General features: G+C 42.0%; 9 non-coding genes across 9 annotated transcripts; all 9 read left to right on the top strand.

Annotated features, from left to right (window-relative positions):
* The first annotated feature begins 1,901 nt into the window (after positions 1–1,901).
* Positions 1,902–1,972, top strand: trnag-gcc. The gene has a single exon. It is a non-coding gene; the product is annotated as a tRNA-Gly (tRNA).
* A 2,372-nt stretch (positions 1,973–4,344) lies between these two features.
* On the top strand, positions 4,345–4,415 carry trnag-gcc. The gene has a single exon. It is a non-coding gene; the product is annotated as a tRNA-Gly (tRNA).
* Positions 4,416–6,787: 2,372 nt separating this feature from the next.
* On the top strand, positions 6,788–6,858 carry trnag-gcc. Its single transcript has one exon. It is a non-coding gene; the product is annotated as a tRNA-Gly (tRNA).
* Positions 6,859–9,231: 2,373 nt separating this feature from the next.
* On the top strand, positions 9,232–9,302 carry trnag-gcc. The gene has a single exon. It is a non-coding gene; the product is annotated as a tRNA-Gly (tRNA).
* A 2,373-nt stretch (positions 9,303–11,675) lies between these two features.
* trnag-gcc lies at positions 11,676–11,746 on the top strand. The gene has a single exon. It is a non-coding gene; the product is annotated as a tRNA-Gly (tRNA).
* Positions 11,747–14,120: 2,374 nt separating this feature from the next.
* Positions 14,121–14,191, top strand: trnag-gcc. Its single transcript has one exon. It is a non-coding gene; the product is annotated as a tRNA-Gly (tRNA).
* A 2,372-nt stretch (positions 14,192–16,563) lies between these two features.
* Positions 16,564–16,634, top strand: trnag-gcc. The gene has a single exon. It is a non-coding gene; the product is annotated as a tRNA-Gly (tRNA).
* A 2,373-nt stretch (positions 16,635–19,007) lies between these two features.
* trnag-gcc lies at positions 19,008–19,078 on the top strand. The gene has a single exon. It is a non-coding gene; the product is annotated as a tRNA-Gly (tRNA).
* Positions 19,079–21,451: 2,373 nt separating this feature from the next.
* Positions 21,452–21,522, top strand: trnag-gcc. Its single transcript has one exon. It is a non-coding gene; the product is annotated as a tRNA-Gly (tRNA).
* Positions 21,523–22,090: the final 568 nt, after the last annotated feature.

Below are 22,090 nucleotides of genomic sequence, written 5' to 3' on the forward strand. Positions count from 1 at the left end.
CATACACAAACATAGGCTTTGCCAATCCTATCTCATTTAAGGTAAAGTTAACACTCATGCGCATCTGTTCCCCATTTCCTCAAAACAGATCGAATGCCCCCCTACGTACTTTGGAGGGACTGGCTGGAAAAGGGAATTGTTACCCTGGGGGATTTGTATCTTGGTGGCGTATTCAAATCCTTTGAGGCTGCGGTATAGCAATTTGGAAACCCCAGGTCTCAAATTTTGAGGTATTTGCAAATTCTTACTCTGTTATTAGGGATTTGTGGATCCACTTCTTCAGCCCCATATGCACCAGAATGTTTAGATAAGATGTTGATGAAATATGGTGAAGGTCATGAGGCTTCTGGGTATTATTCTATGCTCATTCAGAACCTGTCGGATGGAGCCTGGTCAGCCCTCAAGAAGACACGGGAAAGGGATCTGAAAATTACAATGGATGATTAGGAGTGGGACAGAATTTGTAGGAATACTAAAAAAACTATGTCAGGAGATGTGAGGATGTGCCTCATTCAGTTCAAGATCACGCATCTTCTATTGGACTCCCTGCAGATTGTTTAGACTTTGAATGAAAGACACTCAAAATTGTTGGAAATGTAAGACAGGGAATGGCCAATTAAATCATGTCCTCTTGTCCTTTGACAAGGTCCAGGAATTTTGGACTGGTACACAGGATAACCTAGGATAACACAGGATAACCTATGTCTGATTGGTTCCATTCAGCACTAGGCTATTTGTTTTGGGAGATGGGTAAATCTTAAGCGGGATTGATAAGCACATAAGAAGTTGGGTCCAAACTAGTTTAATGATAACCAGACAGATTATTCTAAGAGGATGGTGGAATGAAGGGATGCCATCAATCCAAGAGTGGGCTTTTGAGATGGCTAGAGCGGCAGCGTTTAAAAAATGTCTTATAAATGGTTTTCCAGATTGAATGTCTAAACTAGAAAATGGGGAAAGTAATTAAGCTTTCTGGAGCGCTCCTAAGAAGCTAAGTGCTGGGGAAAAGCGTATACTATCTGCTTATTGTTGAAACGTATGCATATGTTTATTTGGTTTGCAGTTTATTGTCTATTTTGTTATTTCGTTGTGTTGTCTTGAATGTTGTGGTTATTACATCATATTTTCTCGAGATTTTGTCTGCGTAGGTGGTGATAACGAGTTGTGAGTTGGGGTGATGTTTGTGTTGTAAATTGTATGTTTGTATTCTGTTTATAAAAACAGAGCAAATGCACTTTCTTTCACCTGACAAGTTTTCTGTTTGCTTACAGGAAAATGCCCAAAATAAAGAACATACCTGCACGATAACGAGACACTTCACACAAACTCACAAATTTGAGCCTCATCGTGGCGCTTTAGGAAAAGTTAGGGGATCAGCAAACCCAGTTGGATTCATCTTCTGGCGACCATAAATTTATGTACAAAACGTCATGTCCATCCAATCAATATTTGTTGGGATAGCAAATATAAATGTTGTAGGGGCTTAATGTAATTTTTATCGTTAGACACAATGGGATAATGTAATAGTTTGCGCGGCGATTACATTTTCCATTTAGTCTACTTGCCAAAATAAAAATGCTGAAATTTATTGCAATGGTTCAGCATTTGTTTCATGCCTTTTTTATTTTACGATGCAGGTTATACGCTGCTTTCAATTCAAAACAGGCTGCAATAGTGATAGATAGGGATGGCCCTTTAAAGGCCCATCAGCGCAAACGGAATGATACAGATGCTCTTGGGCGTCGGACTTGGCGGTTATAGTAGGCCTACCCCTAAAGTGGCCGGCGGTGCTAGTGTTAAGCACTGTTGGTTCAGCGGTCGAACTCTCACCTGGAGGGAGGCCAGGTTCCAACTTTGCCAGAAGAATGGGCGTGGCGGTCCACAGAAGGTACACGTACCGAGCATTGGTGGTTCAGTGGTAGAATTCTCGCCTGCCACGCGGGAGGCCCGGGTTCGATTCCCGGCCAATGCAGGGACAGTTTAAACTTTGTCGTGTAACTGCACAAACAGTGCTGATGTAGAGCTGCTACTTACCTGTGAAGGCTACACCATTGTCTGTTCTGCTGAATACAGAGACACACTGTACACCAAAACAAGTAAGACTCCTTTCAATTGCGCTGTGCATTTTCAAAGTAACATGGTTCAATCGGAAGCGTTTTCATCAAAAGTCCAGGCCTGCAGGGGAGACGCTGCACCTTCAACCGCTCTGCCATCCTGAATTCTTTCCGATGGTTACATTTTCTTTGTTATAATTTCAATCTTGCCCAAAACAAAAAGTTACTTGCACGATAATCATGCAGCAAATGACGCAATCTGCCTAACAGAGGATTCACATCTGTCTTCATACTGAGCGACAAACAACTTATGTAGCTTGTGCGGGCAGCGTGAACTTCACACAATTAAGATACAATCTTGCCCTAAACACTGGTTCTAACCGCTTACTGCATACACAAACATAGGCTTTGCCAATCCTATCTCATTTAAGGTAAAGTTAACACTCATGCGCATCTGTTCCCCATTTCCTCAAAACAGATCGAATGCCCCCCTACGTACTTTGGAGGGACTGGCTGGAAAAGGGAATTGTTACCCTGGGGGATTTGTATCTTGGTGGCGTATTCAAATCCTTTGAGGCTGCGGTATAGCAATTTGGAAACCCCAGGTCTCAAATTTTGAGGTATTTGCAAATTCTTACTCTGTTATTAGGGATTTGTGGATCCACTTCTTCAGCCCCATATGCACCAGAATGTTTAGATAAGATGTTGATGAAATATGGTGAAGGTCATGAGGCTTCTGGGTATTATTCTATGCTCATTCAGAACCTGTCGGATGGAGCCTGGTCAGCCCTCAAGAAGACACGGGAAAGGGATCTGAAAATTACAATGGATGATTAGGAGTGGGACAGAATTTGTAGGAATACTAAAAAAACTATGTCAGGAGATGTGAGGATGTGCCTCATTCAGTTCAAGATCACGCATCTTCTATTGGACTCCCTGCAGATTGTTTAGACTTTGAATGAAAGACACTCAAAATTGTTGGAAATGTAAGACAGGGAATGGCCAATTAAATCATGTCCTCTTGTCCTTTGACAAGGTCCAGGAATTTTGGACTGGTACACAGGATAACCTAGGATAACACAGGATAACCTATGTCTGATTGGTTCCATTCAGCACTAGGCTATTTGTTTTGGGAGATGGGTAAATCTTAAGCGGGATTGATAAGCACATAAGAAGTTGGGTCCAAACTAGTTTAATGATAACCAGACAGATTATTCTAAGAGGATGGTGGAATGAAGGGATGCCATCAATCCAAGAGTGGGCTTTTGAGATGGCTAGAGCGGCAGCGTTTAAAAAATGTCTTATAAATGGTTTTCCAGATTGAATGTCTAAACTAGAAAATGGGGAAAGTAATTAAGCTTTCTGGAGCGCTCCTAAGAAGCTAAGTGCTGGGGAAAAGCGTATACTATCTGCTTATTGTTGAAACGTATGCATATGTTTATTTGGTTTGCAGTTTATTGTCTATTTTGTTATTTCGTTGTGTTGTCTTGAATGTTGTGGTTATTACATCATATTTTCTCGAGATTTTGTCTGCGTAGGTGGTGATAACGAGTTGTGAGTTGGGGTGATGTTTGTGTTGTAAATTGTATGTTTGTATTCTGTTTATAAAAACAGAGCAAATGCACTTTCTTTCACCTGACAAGTTTTCTGTTTGCTTACAGGAAAATGCCCAAAATAAAGAACATACCTGCACGATAACGAGACACTTCACACAAACTCACAAATTTGAGCCTCATCGTGGCGCTTTAGGAAAAGTTAGGGGATCAGCAAACCCAGTTGGATTCATCTTCTGGCGACCATAAATTATGTACAAAACGTCATGTCCATCCAATCAATATTTGTTGGGATAGCAAATATAAATGTTGTAGGGGCTTAATGTAATTTTTATCGTTAGACACAATGGGATAATGTAATAGTTTGCGCGGCGATTACATTTTCCATTTAGTCTACTTGCCAAAATAAAAATGCTGAAATTTATTGCAATGGTTCAGCATTTGTTTCATGCCTTTTTTATTTTACGATGCAGGTTATACGCTGCTTTCAATTCAAAACAGGCTGCAATAGTGATAGATAGGGATGGCCCTTTAAAGGCCCATCAGCGCAAACGGAATGATACAGATGCTCTTGGGCGTCGGACTTGGCGGTTATAGTAGGCCTACCCCTAAAGTGGCCGGCGGTGCTAGTGTTAAGCACTGTTGGTTCAGCGGTCGAACTCTCACCTGGAGGGAGGCCAGGTTCCAACTTTGCCAGAAGAATGGGCGTGGCGGTCCACAGAAGGTACACGTACCGAGCATTGGTGGTTCAGTGGTAGAATTCTCGCCTGCCACGCGGGAGGCCCGGGTTCGATTCCCGGCCAATGCAGGGACAGTTTAAACTTTGTCGTGTAACTGCACAAACAGTGCTGATGTAGAGCTGCTACTTACCTGTGAAGGCTACACCATTGTCTGTTCTGCTGAATACAGAGACACACTGTACACCAAAACAAGTAAGACTCCTTTCAATTGCGCTGTGCATTTTCAAAGTAACATGGTTCAATCGGAAGCGTTTTCATCAAAAGTCCAGGCCTGCAGGGGAGACGCTGCACCTTCAACCGCTCTGCCATCCTGAATTCTTTCCGATGGTTACATTTTCTTTGTTATAATTTCAATCTTGCCCAAAACAAAAAGTTACTTGCACGATAATCATGCAGCAAATGACGCAATCTGCCTAACAGAGGATTCACATCTGTCTTCATACTGAGCGACAAACAACTTATGTAGCTTGTGCGGGCAGCGTGAACTTCACACAATTAAGATACAATCTTGCCCTAAACACTGGTTCTAACCGCTTACTGCATACACAAACATAGGCTTTGCCAATCCTATCTCATTTAAGGTAAAGTTAACACTCATGCGCATCTGTTCCCCATTTCCTCAAAACAGATCGAATGCCCCCCTACGTACTTTGGAGGGACTGGCTGGAAAAGGGAATTGTTACCCTGGGGGATTTGTATCTTGGTGGCGTATTCAAATCCTTTGAGGCTGCGGTATAGCAATTTGGAAACCCCAGGTCTCAAATTTTGAGGTATTTGCAAATTCTTACTCTGTTATTAGGGATTTGTGGATCCACTTCTTCAGCCCCATATGCACCAGAATGTTTAGATAAGATGTTGATGAAATATGGTGAAGGTCATGAGGCTTCTGGGTATTATTCTATGCTCATTCAGAACCTGTCGGATGGAGCCTGGTCAGCCCTCAAGAAGACACGGGAAAGGGATCTGAAATTACAATGGATGATTAGGAGTGGGACAGAATTTGTAGGAATACTAAAAAAACTATGTCAGGAGATGTGAGGATGTGCCTCATTCAGTTCAAGATCACGCATCTTCTATTGGACTCCCTGCAGATTGTTTAGACTTTGAATGAAAGACACTCAAAATTGTTGGAAATGTAAGACAGGGAATGGCCAATTAAATCATGTCCTCTTGTCCTTTGACAAGGTCCAGGAATTTTGGACTGGTACACAGGATAACCTAGGATAACACAGGATAACCTATGTCTGATTGGTTCCATTCAGCACTAGGCTATTTGTTTTGGGAGATGGGTAAATCTTAAGCGGGATTGATAAGCACATAAGAAGTTGGGTCCAAACTAGTTTAATGATAACCAGACAGATTATTCTAAGAGGATGGTGGAATGAAGGGATGCCATCAATCCAAGAGTGGGCTTTTGAGATGGCTAGAGCGGCAGCGTTTAAAAAATGTCTTATAAATGGTTTTCCAGATTGAATGTCTAAACTAGAAAATGGGGAAAGTAATTAAGCTTTCTGGAGCGCTCCTAAGAAGCTAAGTGCTGGGGAAAAGCGTATACTATCTGCTTATTGTTGAAACGTATGCATATGTTTATTTGGTTTGCAGTTTATTGTCTATTTTGTTATTTCGTTGTGTTGTCTTGAATGTTGTGGTTATTACATCATATTTTCTCGAGATTTTGTCTGCGTAGGTGGTGATAACGAGTTGTGAGTTGGGGTGATGTTTGTGTTGTAAATTGTATGTTTGTATTCTGTTTATAAAAACAGAGCAAATGCACTTTCTTTCACCTGACAAGTTTTCTGTTTGCTTACAGGAAAATGCCCAAAATAAAGAACATACCTGCACGATAACGAGACACTTCACACAAACTCACAAATTTGAGCCTCATCGTGGCGCTTTAGGAAAAGTTAGGGGATCAGCAAACCCAGTTGGATTCATCTTCTGGCGACCATAAATTTATGTACAAAACGTCATGTCCATCCAATCAATATTTGTTGGGATAGCAAATATAAATGTTGTAGGGGCTTAATGTAATTTTTATCGTTAGACACAATGGGATAATGTAATAGTTTGCGCGGCGATTACATTTTCCATTTAGTCTACTTGCCAAAATAAAAATGCTGAAATTTATTGCAATGGTTCAGCATTTGTTTCATGCCTTTTTTATTTTACGATGCAGGTTATACGCTGCTTTCAATTCAAAACAGGCTGCAATAGTGATAGATAGGGATGGCCCTTTAAAGGCCCATCAGCGCAAACGGAATGATACAGATGCTCTTGGGCGTCGGACTTGGCGGTTATAGTAGGCCTACCCCTAAAGTGGCCGGCGGTGCTAGTGTTAAGCACTGTTGGTTCAGCGGTCGAACTCTCACCTGGAGGGAGGCCAGGTTCCAACTTTGCCAGAAGAATGGGCGTGGCGGTCCACAGAAGGTACACGTACCGAGCATTGGTGGTTCAGTGGTAGAATTCTCGCCTGCCACGCGGGAGGCCCGGGTTCGATTCCCGGCCAATGCAGGGACAGTTTTAACTTTGTCGTGTAACTGCACAAACAGTGCTGATGTAGAGCTGCTACTTACCTGTGAAGGCTACACCATTGTCTGTTCTGCTGAATACAGAGACACACTGTACACCAAAACAAGTAAGACTCCTTTCAATTGCGCTGTGCATTTTCAAAGTAACATGGTTCAATCGGAAGCGTTTTCATCAAAAGTCCAGGCCTGCAGGGGAGACGCTGCACCTTCAACCGCTCTGCCATCCTGAATTCTTTCCGATGGTTACATTTTCTTTGTTATAATTTCAATCTTGCCCAAAACAAAAAGTTACTTGCACGATAATCATGCAGCAAATGACGCAATCTGCCTAACAGAGGATTCACATCTGTCTTCATACTGAGCGACAAACAACTTATGTAGCTTGTGCGGGCAGCGTGAACTTCACACAATTAAGATACAATCTTGCCCTAAACACTGGTTCTAACCGCTTACTGCATACACAAACATAGGCTTTGCCAATCCTATCTCATTTAAGGTAAAGTTAACACTCATGCGCATCTGTTCCCCATTTCCTCAAAACAGATCGAATGCCCCCCTACGTACTTTGGAGGGACTGGCTGGAAAAGGGAATTGTTACCCTGGGGGATTTGTATCTTGGTGGCGTATTCAAATCCTTTGAGGCTGCGGTATAGCAATTTGGAAACCCCAGGTCTCAAATTTTGAGGTATTTGCAAATTCTTACTCTGTTATTAGGGATTTGTGGATCCACTTCTTCAGCCCCATATGCACCAGAATGTTTAGATAAGATGTTGATGAAATATGGTGAAGGTCATGAGGCTTCTGGGTATTATTCTATGCTCATTCAGAACCTGTCGGATGGAGCCTGGTCAGCCCTCAAGAAGACACGGGAAAGGGATCTGAAAATTACAATGGATGATTAGGAGTGGGACAGAATTTGTAGGAATACTAAAAAAACTATGTCAGGAGATGTGAGGATGTGCCTCATTCAGTTCAAGATCACGCATCTTCTATTGGACTCCCTGCAGATTGTTTAGACTTTGAATGAAAGACACTCAAAATTGTTGGAAATGTAAGACAGGGAATGGCCAATTAAATCATGTCCTCTTGTCCTTTGACAAGGTCCAGGAATTTTGGACTGGTACACAGGATAACCTAGGATAACACAGGATAACCTATGTCTGATTGGTTCCATTCAGCACTAGGCTATTTGTTTTGGGAGATGGGTAAATCTTAAGCGGGATTGATAAGCACATAAGAAGTTGGGTCCAAACTAGTTTAATGATAACCAGACAGATTATTCTAAGAGGATGGTGGAATGAAGGGATGCCATCAATCCAAGAGTGGGCTTTTGAGATGGCTAGAGCGGCAGCGTTTAAAAAATGTCTTATAAATGGTTTTCCAGATTGAATGTCTAAACTAGAAAATGGGGAAAGTAATTAAGCTTTCTGGAGCGCTCCTAAGAAGCTAAGTGCTGGGGAAAAGCGTATACTATCTGCTTATTGTTGAAACGTATGCATATGTTTATTTGGTTTGCAGTTTATTGTCTATTTTGTTATTTCGTTGTGTTGTCTTGAATGTTGTGGTTATTACATCATATTTTCTCGAGATTTTGTCTGCGTAGGTGGTGATAACGAGTTGTGAGTTGGGGTGATGTTTGTGTTGTAAATTGTATGTTTGTATTCTGTTTATAAAAACAGAGCAAATGCACTTTCTTTCACCTGACAAGTTTTCTGTTTGCTTACAGGAAAATGCCCAAAATAAAGAACATACCTGCACGATAACGAGACACTTCACACAAACTCACAAATTTGAGCCTCATCGTGGCGCTTTAGGAAAAGTTAGGGGATCAGCAAACCCAGTTGGATTCATCTTCTGGCGACCATAAATTTATGTACAAAACGTCATGTCCATCCAATCAATATTTGTTGGGATAGCAAATATAAATGTTGTAGGGGCTTAATGTAATTTTTATCGTTAGACACAATGGGATAATGTAATAGTTTGCGCGGCGATTACATTTTCCATTTAGTCTACTTGCCAAAATAAAAATGCTGAAATTTATTGCAATGGTTCAGCATTTGTTTCATGCCTTTTTTATTTTACGATGCAGGTTATACGCTGCTTTCAATTCAAAACAGGCTGCAATAGTGATAGATAGGGATGGCCCTTTAAAGGCCCATCAGCGCAAACGGAATGATACAGATGCTCTTGGGCGTCGGACTTGGCGGTTATAGTAGGCCTACCCCTAAAGTGGCCGGCGGTGCTAGTGTTAAGCACTGTTGGTTCAGCGGTCGAACTCTCACCTGGAGGGAGGCCAGGTTCCAACTTTGCCAGAAGAATGGGCGTGGCGGTCCACAGAAGGTACACGTACCGAGCATTGGTGGTTCAGTGGTAGAATTCTCGCCTGCCACGCGGGAGGCCCGGGTTCGATTCCCGGCCAATGCAGGGACAGTTTTAACTTTGTCGTGTAACTGCACAAACAGTGCTGATGTAGAGCTGCTACTTACCTGTGAAGGCTACACCATTGTCTGTTCTGCTGAATACAGAGACACACTGTACACCAAAACAAGTAAGACTCCTTTCAATTGCGCTGTGCATTTTCAAAGTAACATGGTTCAATCGGAAGCGTTTTCATCAAAAGTCCAGGCCTGCAGGGGAGACGCTGCACCTTCAACCGCTCTGCCATCCTGAATTCTTTCCGATGGTTACATTTTCTTTGTTATAATTTCAATCTTGCCCAAAACAAAAAGTTACTTGCACGATAATCATGCAGCAAATGACGCAATCTGCCTAACAGAGGATTCACATCTGTCTTCATACTGAGCGACAAACAACTTATGTAGCTTGTGCGGGCAGCGTGAACTTCACACAATTAAGATACAATCTTGCCCTAAACACTGGTTCTAACCGCTTACTGCATACACAAACATAGGCTTTGCCAATCCTATCTCATTTAAGGTAAAGTTAACACTCATGCGCATCTGTTCCCCATTTCCTCAAAACAGATCGAATGCCCCCCTACGTACTTTGGAGGGACTGGCTGGAAAAGGGAATTGTTACCCTGGGGGATTTGTATCTTGGTGGCGTATTCAAATCCTTTGAGGCTGCGGTATAGCAATTTGGAAACCCCAGGTCTCAAATTTTGAGGTATTTGCAAATTCTTACTCTGTTATTAGGGATTTGTGGATCCACTTCTTCAGCCCCATATGCACCAGAATGTTTAGATAAGATGTTGATGAAATATGGTGAAGGTCATGAGGCTTCTGGGTATTATTCTATGCTCATTCAGAACCTGTCGGATGGAGCCTGGTCAGCCCTCAAGAAGACACGGGAAAGGGATCTGAAAATTACAATGGATGATTAGGAGTGGGACAGAATTTGTAGGAATACTAAAAAAACTATGTCAGGAGATGTGAGGATGTGCCTCATTCAGTTCAAGATCACGCATCTTCTATTGGACTCCCTGCAGATTGTTTAGACTTTGAATGAAAGACACTCAAAATTGTTGGAAATGTAAGACAGGGAATGGCCAATTAAATCATGTCCTCTTGTCCTTTGACAAGGTCCAGGAATTTTGGACTGGTACACAGGATAACCTAGGATAACACAGGATAACCTATGTCTGATTGGTTCCATTCAGCACTAGGCTATTTGTTTTGGGAGATGGGTAAATCTTAAGCGGGATTGATAAGCACATAAGAAGTTGGGTCCAAACTAGTTTAATGATAACCAGACAGATTATTCTAAGAGGATGGTGGAATGAAGGGATGCCATCAATCCAAGAGTGGGCTTTTGAGATGGCTAGAGCGGCAGCGTTTAAAAAATGTCTTATAAATGGTTTTCCAGATTGAATGTCTAAACTAGAAAATGGGGAAAGTAATTAAGCTTTCTGGAGCGCTCCTAAGAAGCTAAGTGCTGGGGAAAAGCGTATACTATCTGCTTATTGTTGAAACGTATGCATATGTTTATTTGGTTTGCAGTTTATTGTCTATTTTGTTATTTCGTTGTGTTGTCTTGAATGTTGTGGTTATTACATCATATTTTCTCGAGATTTTGTCTGCGTAGGTGGTGATAACGAGTTGTGAGTTGGGGTGATGTTTGTGTTGTAAATTGTATGTTTGTATTCTGTTTATAAAAACAGAGCAAATGCACTTTCTTTCACCTGACAAGTTTTCTGTTTGCTTACAGGAAAATGCCCAAAATAAAGAACATACCTGCACGATAACGAGACACTTCACACAAACTCACAAATTTGAGCCTCATCGTGGCGCTTTAGGAAAAGTTAGGGGATCAGCAAACCCAGTTGGATTCATCTTCTGGCGACCATAAATTTATGTACAAAACGTCATGTCCATCCAATCAATATTTGTTGGGATAGCAAATATAAATGTTGTAGGGGCTTAATGTAATTTTTATCGTTAGACACAATGGGATAATGTAATAGTTTGCGCGGCGATTACATTTTCCATTTAGTCTACTTGCCAAAATAAAAATGCTGAAATTTATTGCAATGGTTCAGCATTTGTTTCATGCCTTTTTTATTTTACGATGCAGGTTATACGCTGCTTTCAATTCAAAACAGGCTGCAATAGTGATAGATAGGGATGGCCCTTTAAAGGCCCATCAGCGCAAACGGAATGATACAGATGCTCTTGGGCGTCGGACTTGGCGGTTATAGTAGGCCTACCCCTAAAGTGGCCGGCGGTGCTAGTGTTAAGCACTGTTGGTTCAGCGGTCGAACTCTCACCTGGAGGGAGGCCAGGTTCCAACTTTGCCAGAAGAATGGGCGTGGCGGTCCACAGAAGGTACACGTACCGAGCATTGGTGGTTCAGTGGTAGAATTCTCGCCTGCCACGCGGGAGGCCCGGGTTCGATTCCCGGCCAATGCAGGGACAGTTTTAAACTTTGTCGTGTAACTGCACAAACAGTGCTGATGTAGAGCTGCTACTTACCTGTGAAGGCTACACCATTGTCTGTTCTGCTGAATACAGAGACACACTGTACACCAAAACAAGTAAGACTCCTTTCAATTGCGCTGTGCATTTTCAAAGTAACATGGTTCAATCGGAAGCGTTTTCATCAAAAGTCCAGGCCTGCAGGGGAGACGCTGCACCTTCAACCGCTCTGCCATCCTGAATTCTTTCCGATGGTTACATTTTCTTTGTTATAATTTCAATCTTGCCCAAAACAAAAAGTTACTTGCACGATAATCATGCAGCAAATGACGCAATCTGCCTAACAGAGGATTCACATCTGTCTTCATACTGAGCGACAAACAACTTATGTAGCTTGTGCGGGCAGCGTGAACTTCACACAATTAAGATACAATCTTGCCCTAAACACTGGTTCTAACCGCTTACTGCATACACAAACATAGGCTTTGCCAATCCTATCTCATTTAAGGTAAAGTTAACACTCATGCGCATCTGTTCCCCATTTCCTCAAAACAGATCGAATGCCCCCCTACGTACTTTGGAGGGACTGGCTGGAAAAGGGAATTGTTACCCTGGGGGATTTGTATCTTGGTGGCGTATTCAAATCCTTTGAGGCTGCGGTATAGCAATTTGGAAACCCCAGGTCTCAAATTTTGAGGTATTTGCAAATTCTTACTCTGTTATTAGGGATTTGTGGATCCACTTCTTCAGCCCCATATGCACCAGAATGTTTAGATAAGATGTTGATGAAATATGGTGAAGGTCATGAGGCTTCTGGGTATTATTCTATGCTCATTCAGAACCTGTCGGATGGAGCCTGGTCAGCCCTCAAGAAGACACGGGAAAGGGATCTGAAAATTACAATGGATGATTAGGAGTGGGACAGAATTTGTAGGAATACTAAAAAAACTATGTCAGGAGATGTGAGGATGTGCCTCATTCAGTTCAAGATCACGCATCTTCTATTGGACTCCCTGCAGATTGTTTAGACTTTGAATGAAAGACACTCAAAATTGTTGGAAATGTAAGACAGGGAATGGCCAATTAAATCATGTCCTCTTGTCCTTTGACAAGGTCCAGGAATTTTGGACTGGTACACAGGATAACCTAGGATAACACAGGATAACCTATGTCTGATTGGTTCCATTCAGCACTAGGCTATTTGTTTTGGGAGATGGGTAAATCTTAAGCGGGATTGATAAGCACATAAGAAGTTGGGTCCAAACTAGTTTAATGATAACCAGACAGATTATTCTAAGAGGATGGTGGAATGAAGGGATGCCATCAATCCAAGAGTGGGCTTTTGAGATGGCTAGAGCGGCAGCGTTTAAAAAATGTCTTATAAATGGTTTTCCAGATTGAATGTCTAAACTAGAAAATGGGGAAAGTAATTAAGCTTTCTGGAGCGCTCCTAAGAAGCTAAGTGCTGGGGAAAAGCGTATACTATCTGCTTATTGTTGAAACGTATGCATATGTTTATTTGGTTTGCAGTTTATTGTCTATTTTGTTATTTCGTTGTGTTGTCTTGAATGTTGTGGTTATTACATCATATTTTCTCGAGATTTTGTCTGCGTAGGTGGTGATAACGAGTTGTGAGTTGGGGTGATGTTTGTGTTGTAAATTGTATGTTTGTATTCTGTTTATAAAAACAGAGCAAATGCACTTTCTTTCACCTGACAAGTTTTCTGTTTGCTTACAGGAAAATGCCCAAAATAAAGAACATACCTGCACGATAACGAGACACTTCACACAAACTCACAAATTTGAGCCTCATCGTGGCGCTTTAGGAAAAGTTAGGGGATCAGCAAACCCAGTTGGATTCATCTTCTGGCGACCATAAATTTATGTACAAAACGTCATGTCCATCCAATCAATATTTGTTGGGATAGCAAATATAAATGTTGTAGGGGCTTAATGTAATTTTTATCGTTAGACACAATGGGATAATGTAATAGTTTGCGCGGCGATTACATTTTCCATTTAGTCTACTTGCCAAAATAAAAATGCTGAAATTTATTGCAATGGTTCAGCATTTGTTTCATGCCTTTTTTATTTTACGATGCAGGTTATACGCTGCTTTCAATTCAAAACAGGCTGCAATAGTGATAGATAGGGATGGCCCTTTAAAGGCCCATCAGCGCAAACGGAATGATACAGATGCTCTTGGGCGTCGGACTTGGCGGTTATAGTAGGCCTACCCCTAAAGTGGCCGGCGGTGCTAGTGTTAAGCACTGTTGGTTCAGCGGTCGAACTCTCACCTGGAGGGAGGCCAGGTTCCAACTTTGCCAGAAGAATGGGCGTGGCGGTCCACAGAAGGTACACGTACCGAGCATTGGTGGTTCAGTGGTAGAATTCTCGCCTGCCACGCGGGAGGCCCGGGTTCGATTCCCGGCCAATGCAGGGACAGTTTAAACTTTGTCGTGTAACTGCACAAACAGTGCTGATGTAGAGCTGCTACTTACCTGTGAAGGCTACACCATTGTCTGTTCTGCTGAATACAGAGACACACTGTACACCAAAACAAGTAAGACTCCTTTCAATTGCGCTGTGCATTTTCAAAGTAACATGGTTCAATCGGAAGCGTTTTCATCAAAAGTCCAGGCCTGCAGGGGAGACGCTGCACCTTCAACCGCTCTGCCATCCTGAATTCTTTCCGATGGTTACATTTTCTTTGTTATAATTTCAATCTTGCCCAAAACAAAAAGTTACTTGCACGATAATCATGCAGCAAATGACGCAATCTGCCTAACAGAGGATTCACATCTGTCTTCATACTGAGCGACAAACAACTTATGTAGCTTGTGCGGGCAGCGTGAACTTCACACAATTAAGATACAATCTTGCCCTAAACACTGGTTCTAACCGCTTACTGCATACACAAACATAGGCTTTGCCAATCCTATCTCATTTAAGGTAAAGTTAACACTCATGCGCATCTGTTCCCCATTTCCTCAAAACAGATCGAATGCCCCCCTACGTACTTTGGAGGGACTGGCTGGAAAAGGGAATTGTTACCCTGGGGGATTTGTATCTTGGTGGCGTATTCAAATCCTTTGAGGCTGCGGTATAGCAATTTGGAAACCCCAGGTCTCAAATTTTGAGGTATTTGCAAATTCTTACTCTGTTATTAGGGATTTGTGGATCCACTTCTTCAGCCCCATATGCACCAGAATGTTTAGATAAGATGTTGATGAAATATGGTGAAGGTCATGAGGCTTCTGGGTATTATTCTATGCTCATTCAGAACCTGTCGGATGGAGCCTGGTCAGCCCTCAAGAAGACACGGGAAAGGGATCTGAAATTACAATGGATGATTAGGAGTGGGACAGAATTTGTAGGAATACTAAAAAAACTATGTCAGGAGATGTGAGGATGTGCCTCATTCAGTTCAAGATCACGCATCTTCTATTGGACTCCCTGCAGATTGTTTAGACTTTGAATGAAAGACACTCAAAATTGTTGGAAATGTAAGACAGGGAATGGCCAATTAAATCATGTCCTCTTGTCCTTTGACAAGGTCCAGGAATTTTGGACTGGTACACAGGATAACCTAGGATAACACAGGATAACCTATGTCTGATTGGTTCCATTCAGCACTAGGCTATTTGTTTTGGGAGATGGGTAAATCTTAAGCGGGATTGATAAGCACATAAGAAGTTGGGTCCAAACTAGTTTAATGATAACCAGACAGATTATTCTAAGAGGATGGTGGAATGAAGGGATGCCATCAATCCAAGAGTGGGCTTTTGAGATGGCTAGAGCGGCAGCGTTTAAAAAATGTCTTATAAATGGTTTTCCAGATTGAATGTCTAAACTAGAAAATGGGGAAAGTAATTAAGCTTTCTGGAGCGCTCCTAAGAAGCTAAGTGCTGGGGAAAAGCGTATACTATCTGCTTATTGTTGAAACGTATGCATATGTTTATTTGGTTTGCAGTTTATTGTCTATTTTGTTATTTCGTTGTGTTGTCTTGAATGTTGTGGTTATTACATCATATTTTCTCGAGATTTTGTCTGCGTAGGTGGTGATAACGAGTTGTGAGTTGGGGTGATGTTTGTGTTGTAAATTGTATGTTTGTATTCTGTTTATAAAAACAGAGCAAATGCACTTTCTTTCACCTGACAAGTTTTCTGTTTGCTTACAGGAAAATGCCCAAAATAAAGAACATACCTGCACGATAACGAGACACTTCACACAAACTCACAAATTTGAGCCTCATCGTGGCGCTTTAGGAAAAGTTAGGGGATCAGCAAACCCAGTTGGATTCATCTTCTGGCGACCATAAATTTATGTACAAAACGTCATGTCCATCCAATCAATATTTGTTGGGATAGCAAATATAAATGTTGTAGGGGCTTAATGTAATTTTTATCGTTAGACACAATGGGATAATGTAATAGTTTGCGCGGCGATTACATTTTCCATTTAGTCTACTTGCCAAAATAAAAATGCTGAAATTTATTGCAATGGTTCAGCATTTGTTTCATGCCTTTTTTATTTTACGATGCAGGTTATACGCTGCTTTCAATTCAAAACAGGCTGCAATAGTGATAGATAGGGATGGCCCTTTAAAGGCCCATCAGCGCAAACGGAATGATACAGATGCTCTTGGGCGTCGGACTTGGCGGTTATAGTAGGCCTACCCCTAAAGTGGCCGGCGGTGCTAGTGTTAAGCACTGTTGGTTCAGCGGTCGAACTCTCACCTGGAGGGAGGCCAGGTTCCAACTTTGCCAGAAGAATGGGCGTGGCGGTCCACAGAAGGTACACGTACCGAGCATTGGTGGTTCAGTGGTAGAATTCTCGCCTGCCACGCGGGAGGCCCGGGTTCGATTCCCGGCCAATGCAGGGACAGTTTTAAACTTTGTCGTGTAACTGCACAAACAGTGCTGATGTAGAGCTGCTACTTACCTGTGAAGGCTACACCATTGTCTGTTCTGCTGAATACAGAGACACACTGTACACCAAAACAAGTAAGACTCCTTTCAATTGCGCTGTGCATTTTCAAAGTAACATGGTTCAATCGGAAGCGTTTTCATCAAAAGTCCAGGCCTGCAGGGGAGACGCTGCACCTTCAACCGCTCTGCCATCCTGAATTCTTTCCGATGGTTACATTTTCTTTGTTATAATTTCAATCTTGCCCAAAACAAAAAGTTACTTGCACGATAATCATGCAGCAAATGACGCAATCTGCCTAACAGAGGATTCACATCTGTCTTCATACTGAGCGACAAACAACTTATGTAGCTTGTGCGGGCAGCGTGAACTTCACACAATTAAGATACAATCTTGCCCTAAACACTGGTTCTAACCGCTTACTGCATACACAAACATAGGCTTTGCCAATCCTATCTCATTTAAGGTAAAGTTAACACTCATGCGCATCTGTTCCCCATTTCCTCAAAACAGATCGAATGCCCCCCTACGTACTTTGGAGGGACTGGCTGGAAAAGGGAATTGTTACCCTGGGGGATTTGTATCTTGGTGGCGTATTCAAATCCTTTGAGGCTGCGGTATAGCAATTTGGAAACCCCAGGTCTCAAATTTTGAGGTATTTGCAAATTCTTACTCTGTTATTAGGGATTTGTGGATCCACTTCTTCAGCCCCATATGCACCAGAATGTTTAGATAAGATGTTGATGAAATATGGTGAAGGTCATGAGGCTTCTGGGTATTATTCTATGCTCATTCAGAACCTGTCGGATGGAGCCTGGTCAGCCCTCAAGAAGACACGGGAAAGGGATCTGAAATTACAATGGATGATTAGGAGTGGGACAGAATTTGTAGGAATACTAAAAAAACTATGTCAGGAGATGTGAGGATGTGCCTCATTCAGTTCAAGATCACGCATCTTCTATTGGACTCCCTGCAGATTGTTTAGACTTTGAATGAAAGACACTCAAAATTGTTGGAAATGTAAGACAGGGAATGGCCAATTAAATCATGTCCTCTTGTCCTTTGACAAGGTCCAGGAATTTTGGACTGGTACACAGGATAACCTAGGATAACACAGGATAACCTATGTCTGATTGGTTCCATTCAGCACTAGGCTATTTGTTTTGGGAGATGGGTAAATCTTAAGCGGGATTGATAAGCACATAAGAAGTTGGGTCCAAACTAGTTTAATGATAACCAGACAGATTATTCTAAGAGGATGGTGGAATGAAGGGATGCCATCAATCCAAGAGTGGGCTTTTGAGATGGCTAGAGCGGCAGCGTTTAAAAAATGTCTTATAAATGGTTTTCCAGATTGAATGTCTAAACTAGAAAATGGGGAAAGTAATTAAGCTTTCTGGAGCGCTCCTAAGAAGCTAAGTGCTGGGGAAAAGCGTATACTATCTGCTTATTGTTGAAACGTATGCATATGTTTATTTGGTTTGCAGTTTATTGTCTATTTTGTTATTTCGTTGTGTTGTCTTGAATGTTGTGGTTATTACATCATATTTTCTCGAGATTTTGTCTGCGTAGGTGGTGATAACGAGTTGTGAGTTGGGGTGATGTTTGTGTTGTAAATTGTATGTTTGTATTCTGTTTATAAAAACAGAGCAAATGCACTTTCTTTCACCTGACAAGTTTTCTGTTTGCTTACAGGAAAATGCCCAAAATAAAGAACATACCTGCACGATAACGAGACACTTCACACAAACTCACAAATTTGAGCCTCATCGTGGCGCTTTAGGAAAAGTTAGGGGATCAGCAAACCCAGTTGGATTCATCTTCTGGCGACCATAAATTCATGTACAAAACGTCATGTCCATCCAATCAATATTTGTTGGGATAGCAAATATAAATGTTGTAGGGGCTTAATGTAATTTTTATCGTTAGACACAATGGGATAATGTAATAGTTTGCGCGGCGATTACATTTTCCATTTAGTCTACTTGCCAAAATAAAAATGCTGAAATTTATTGCAATGGTTCAGCATTTGTTTCATGCCTTTTTTATTTTACGATGCAGGTTATACGCTGCTTTCAATTCAAAACAGGCTGCAATAGTGATAGATAGGGATGGCCCTTTAAAGGCCCATCAGCGCAAACGGAATGATACAGATGCTCTTGGGCGTCGGACTTGGCGGTTATAGTAGGCCTACCCCTAAAGTGGCCGGCGGTGCTAGTGTTAAGCACTGTTGGTTCAGCGGTCGAACTCTCACCTGGAGGGAGGCCAGGTTCCAACTTTGCCAGAAGAATGGGCGTGGCGGTCCACAGAAGGTACACGTACCGAGCATTGGTGGTTCAGTGGTAGAATTCTCGCCTGCCACGCGGGAGGCCCGGGTTCGATTCCCGGCCAATGCAGGGACAGTTTTAACTTTGTCGTGTAACTGCACAAACAGTGCTGATGTAGAGCTGCTACTTACCTGTGAAGGCTACACCATTGTCTGTTCTGCTGAATACAGAGACACACTGTACACCAAAACAAGTAAGACTCCTTTCAATTGCGCCGTGCATTTTCAAAGTAACATGGTTCAATCGGAAGCGTTTTCATCAAAAGTCCAGGCCTGCAGGGGAGACGCTGCACCTTCAACCGCTCTGCCATCCTGAATTCTTTCCGATGGTTACATTTTCTTTGTTATAATTTCAATCTTGCCCAAAACAAAAAGTTACTTGCACGATAATCATGCAGCAAATGACGCAATCTGCCTAACAGAGGATTCACATCTGTCTTCATACTGAGCGACAAACAACTTATGTAGCTTGTGCGGGCAGCGTGAACTTCACACAATTAAGATACAATCTTGCCCTAAACACTGGTTCTAACCGCTTACTGCATACACAAACATAGGCTTTGCCAATCCTATCTCATTTAAGGTAAAGTTAACACTCATGCGCATCTGTTCCCCATTTCCTCAAAACAGATCGAATGCCCCCCTACGTACTTTGGAGGGACTGGCTGGAAAAGGGAATTGTTACCCTGGGGGATTTGTATCTTGGTGGCGTATTCAAATCCTTTGAGGCTGCGGTATAGCAATTTGGAAACCCCAGGTCTCAAATTTTGAGGTATTTGCAAATTCTTACTCTGTTATTAGGGATTTGTGGATCCACTTCTTCAGCCCCATATGCACCAGAATGTTTAGATAAGATGTTGATGAAATATGGTGAAGGTCATGAGGCTTCTGGGTATTATTCTATGCTCATTCAGAACCTGTCGGATGGAGCCTGGTCAGCCCTCAAGAAGACACGGGAAAGGGATCTGAATATTACAATGGATGATTAGGAGTGGGACAGAATTTGTAGGAATACTAAAAAAACTATGTCAGGAGATGTGAGGATGTGCCTCATTCAGTTCAAGATCACGCATCTTCTATTGGACTCCCTGCAGATTGTTTAGACTTTGAATGAAAGACACTCAAAATTGTTGGAAATGTAAGACAGGGAATGGCCAATTAAATCATGTCCTCTTGTCCTTTGACAAGGTCCAGGAATTTTGGACTGGTACACAGGATAACCTAGGATAACACAGGATAACCTATGTCTGATTGGTTCCATTCAGCACTAGGCTATTTGTTTTGGGAGATGGGTAAATCTTAAGCGGGATTGATAAGCACATAAGAAGTTGGGTCCAAACTAGTTTAATGATAACCAGACAGATTATTCTAAGAGGATGGTGGAATGAAGGGATGCCATCAATCCAAGAGTGGGCTTTTGAGATGGCTAGAGCGGCAGCGTTTAAAAAATGTCTTATAAATGGTTTTCCAGATTGAATGTCTAAACTAGAAAATGGGGAAAGTAATTAAGCTTTCTGGAGCGCTCCTAAGAAGCTAAGTGCTGGGGAAAAGCGTATACTATCTGCTTATTGTTGAAACGTATGCATATGTTTATTTGGTTTGCAGTTTATTGTCTATTTTGTTATTTCGTTGTGTTGTCTTGAATGTTGTGGTTATTACATCATATTTTCTCGAGATTTTGTCTGCGTAGGTGGTGATAACGAGTTGTGAGTTGGGGTGATGTTTGTGTTGTAAATTGTATGTTTGTATTCTGTTTATAAAAACAGAGCAAATGCACTTTCTTTCACCTGACAAGTTTTCTGTTTGCTTACAGGAAAATGCCCAAAATAAAGAACATACCTGCACGATAACGAGACACTTCACACAAACTCACAAATTTGAGCCTCATCGTGGCGCTTTAGGAAAAGTTAGGGGATCAGCAAACCCAGTTGGATTCATCTTCTGGCGACCATAAATTCATGTACAAAACGTCATGTCCATCCAATCAATATTTGTTGGGATAGCAAATATAAATGTTGTAGGGGCTTAATGTAATTTTTATCGTTAGACACAATGGGATAATGTAATAATTTGCGCGGCGATTACATTTTCCATTTAGTCTACTTGCCAAAATAAAAATGCTGAAATTTATTGCAATGGTTCAGCATTTGTTTCATGCCTTTTTTATTTTACGATGCAGGTTATACGCTGCTTTCAATTCAAAACAGGCTGCAATAGTGATAGATAGGGATGGCCCTTTAAAGGCCCATCAGCGCAAACGGAATGATACAGATGCTCTTGGGCGTCGGACTTGGCGGTTATAGTAGGCCTACCCCTAAAGTGGCCGGCGGTGCTAGTGTTAAGCACTGTTGGTTCAGCGGTCGAACTCTCACCTGGAGGGAGGCCAGGTTCCAACTTTGCCAGAAGAATGGGCGTGGCGGTCCACAGAAGGTACACGTACCGAGCATTGGTGGTTCAGTGGTAGAATTCTCGCCTGCCACGCGGGAGGCCCGGGTTCGATTCCCGGCCAATGCAGGGACAGTTTTAACTTTGTCGTGTAACTGCACAAACAGTGCTGATGTAGAGCTGCTACTTACCTGTGAAGGCTACACCATTGTCTGTTCTGCTGAATACAGAGACACACTGTACACCAAAACAAGTAAGACTCCTTTCAATTGCGCTGTGCATTTTCAAAGTAACATGGTTCAATCGGAAGCGTTTTCATCAAAAGTCCAGGCCTGCAGGGGAGACGCTGCACCTTCAACCGCTCTGCCATCCTGAATTCTTTCCGATGGTTACATTTTCTTTGTTATAATTTCAATCTTGCCCAAAACAAAAAGTTACTTGCACGATAATCATGCAGCAAATGACGCAATCTGCCTAACAGAGGATTCACATCTGTCTTCATACTGAGCGACAAACAACTTATGTAGCTTGTGCGGGCAGCGTGAACTTCACACAATTAAGATACAATCTTGCCCTAAACACTGGTTCTAACCGCTTACTGCATACACAAACATAGGCTTTGCCAATCCTATCTCATTTAAGGTAAAGTTAACACTCATGCGCATCTGTTCCCCATTTCCTCAAAACAGATCGAATG

This window comes from Sander lucioperca, chromosome 19, assembly GCF_008315115.2.
Source record: "Sander lucioperca isolate FBNREF2018 chromosome 19, SLUC_FBN_1.2, whole genome shotgun sequence".
Taxonomy (NCBI): domain Eukaryota; kingdom Metazoa; phylum Chordata; class Actinopteri; order Perciformes; family Percidae; genus Sander; species Sander lucioperca.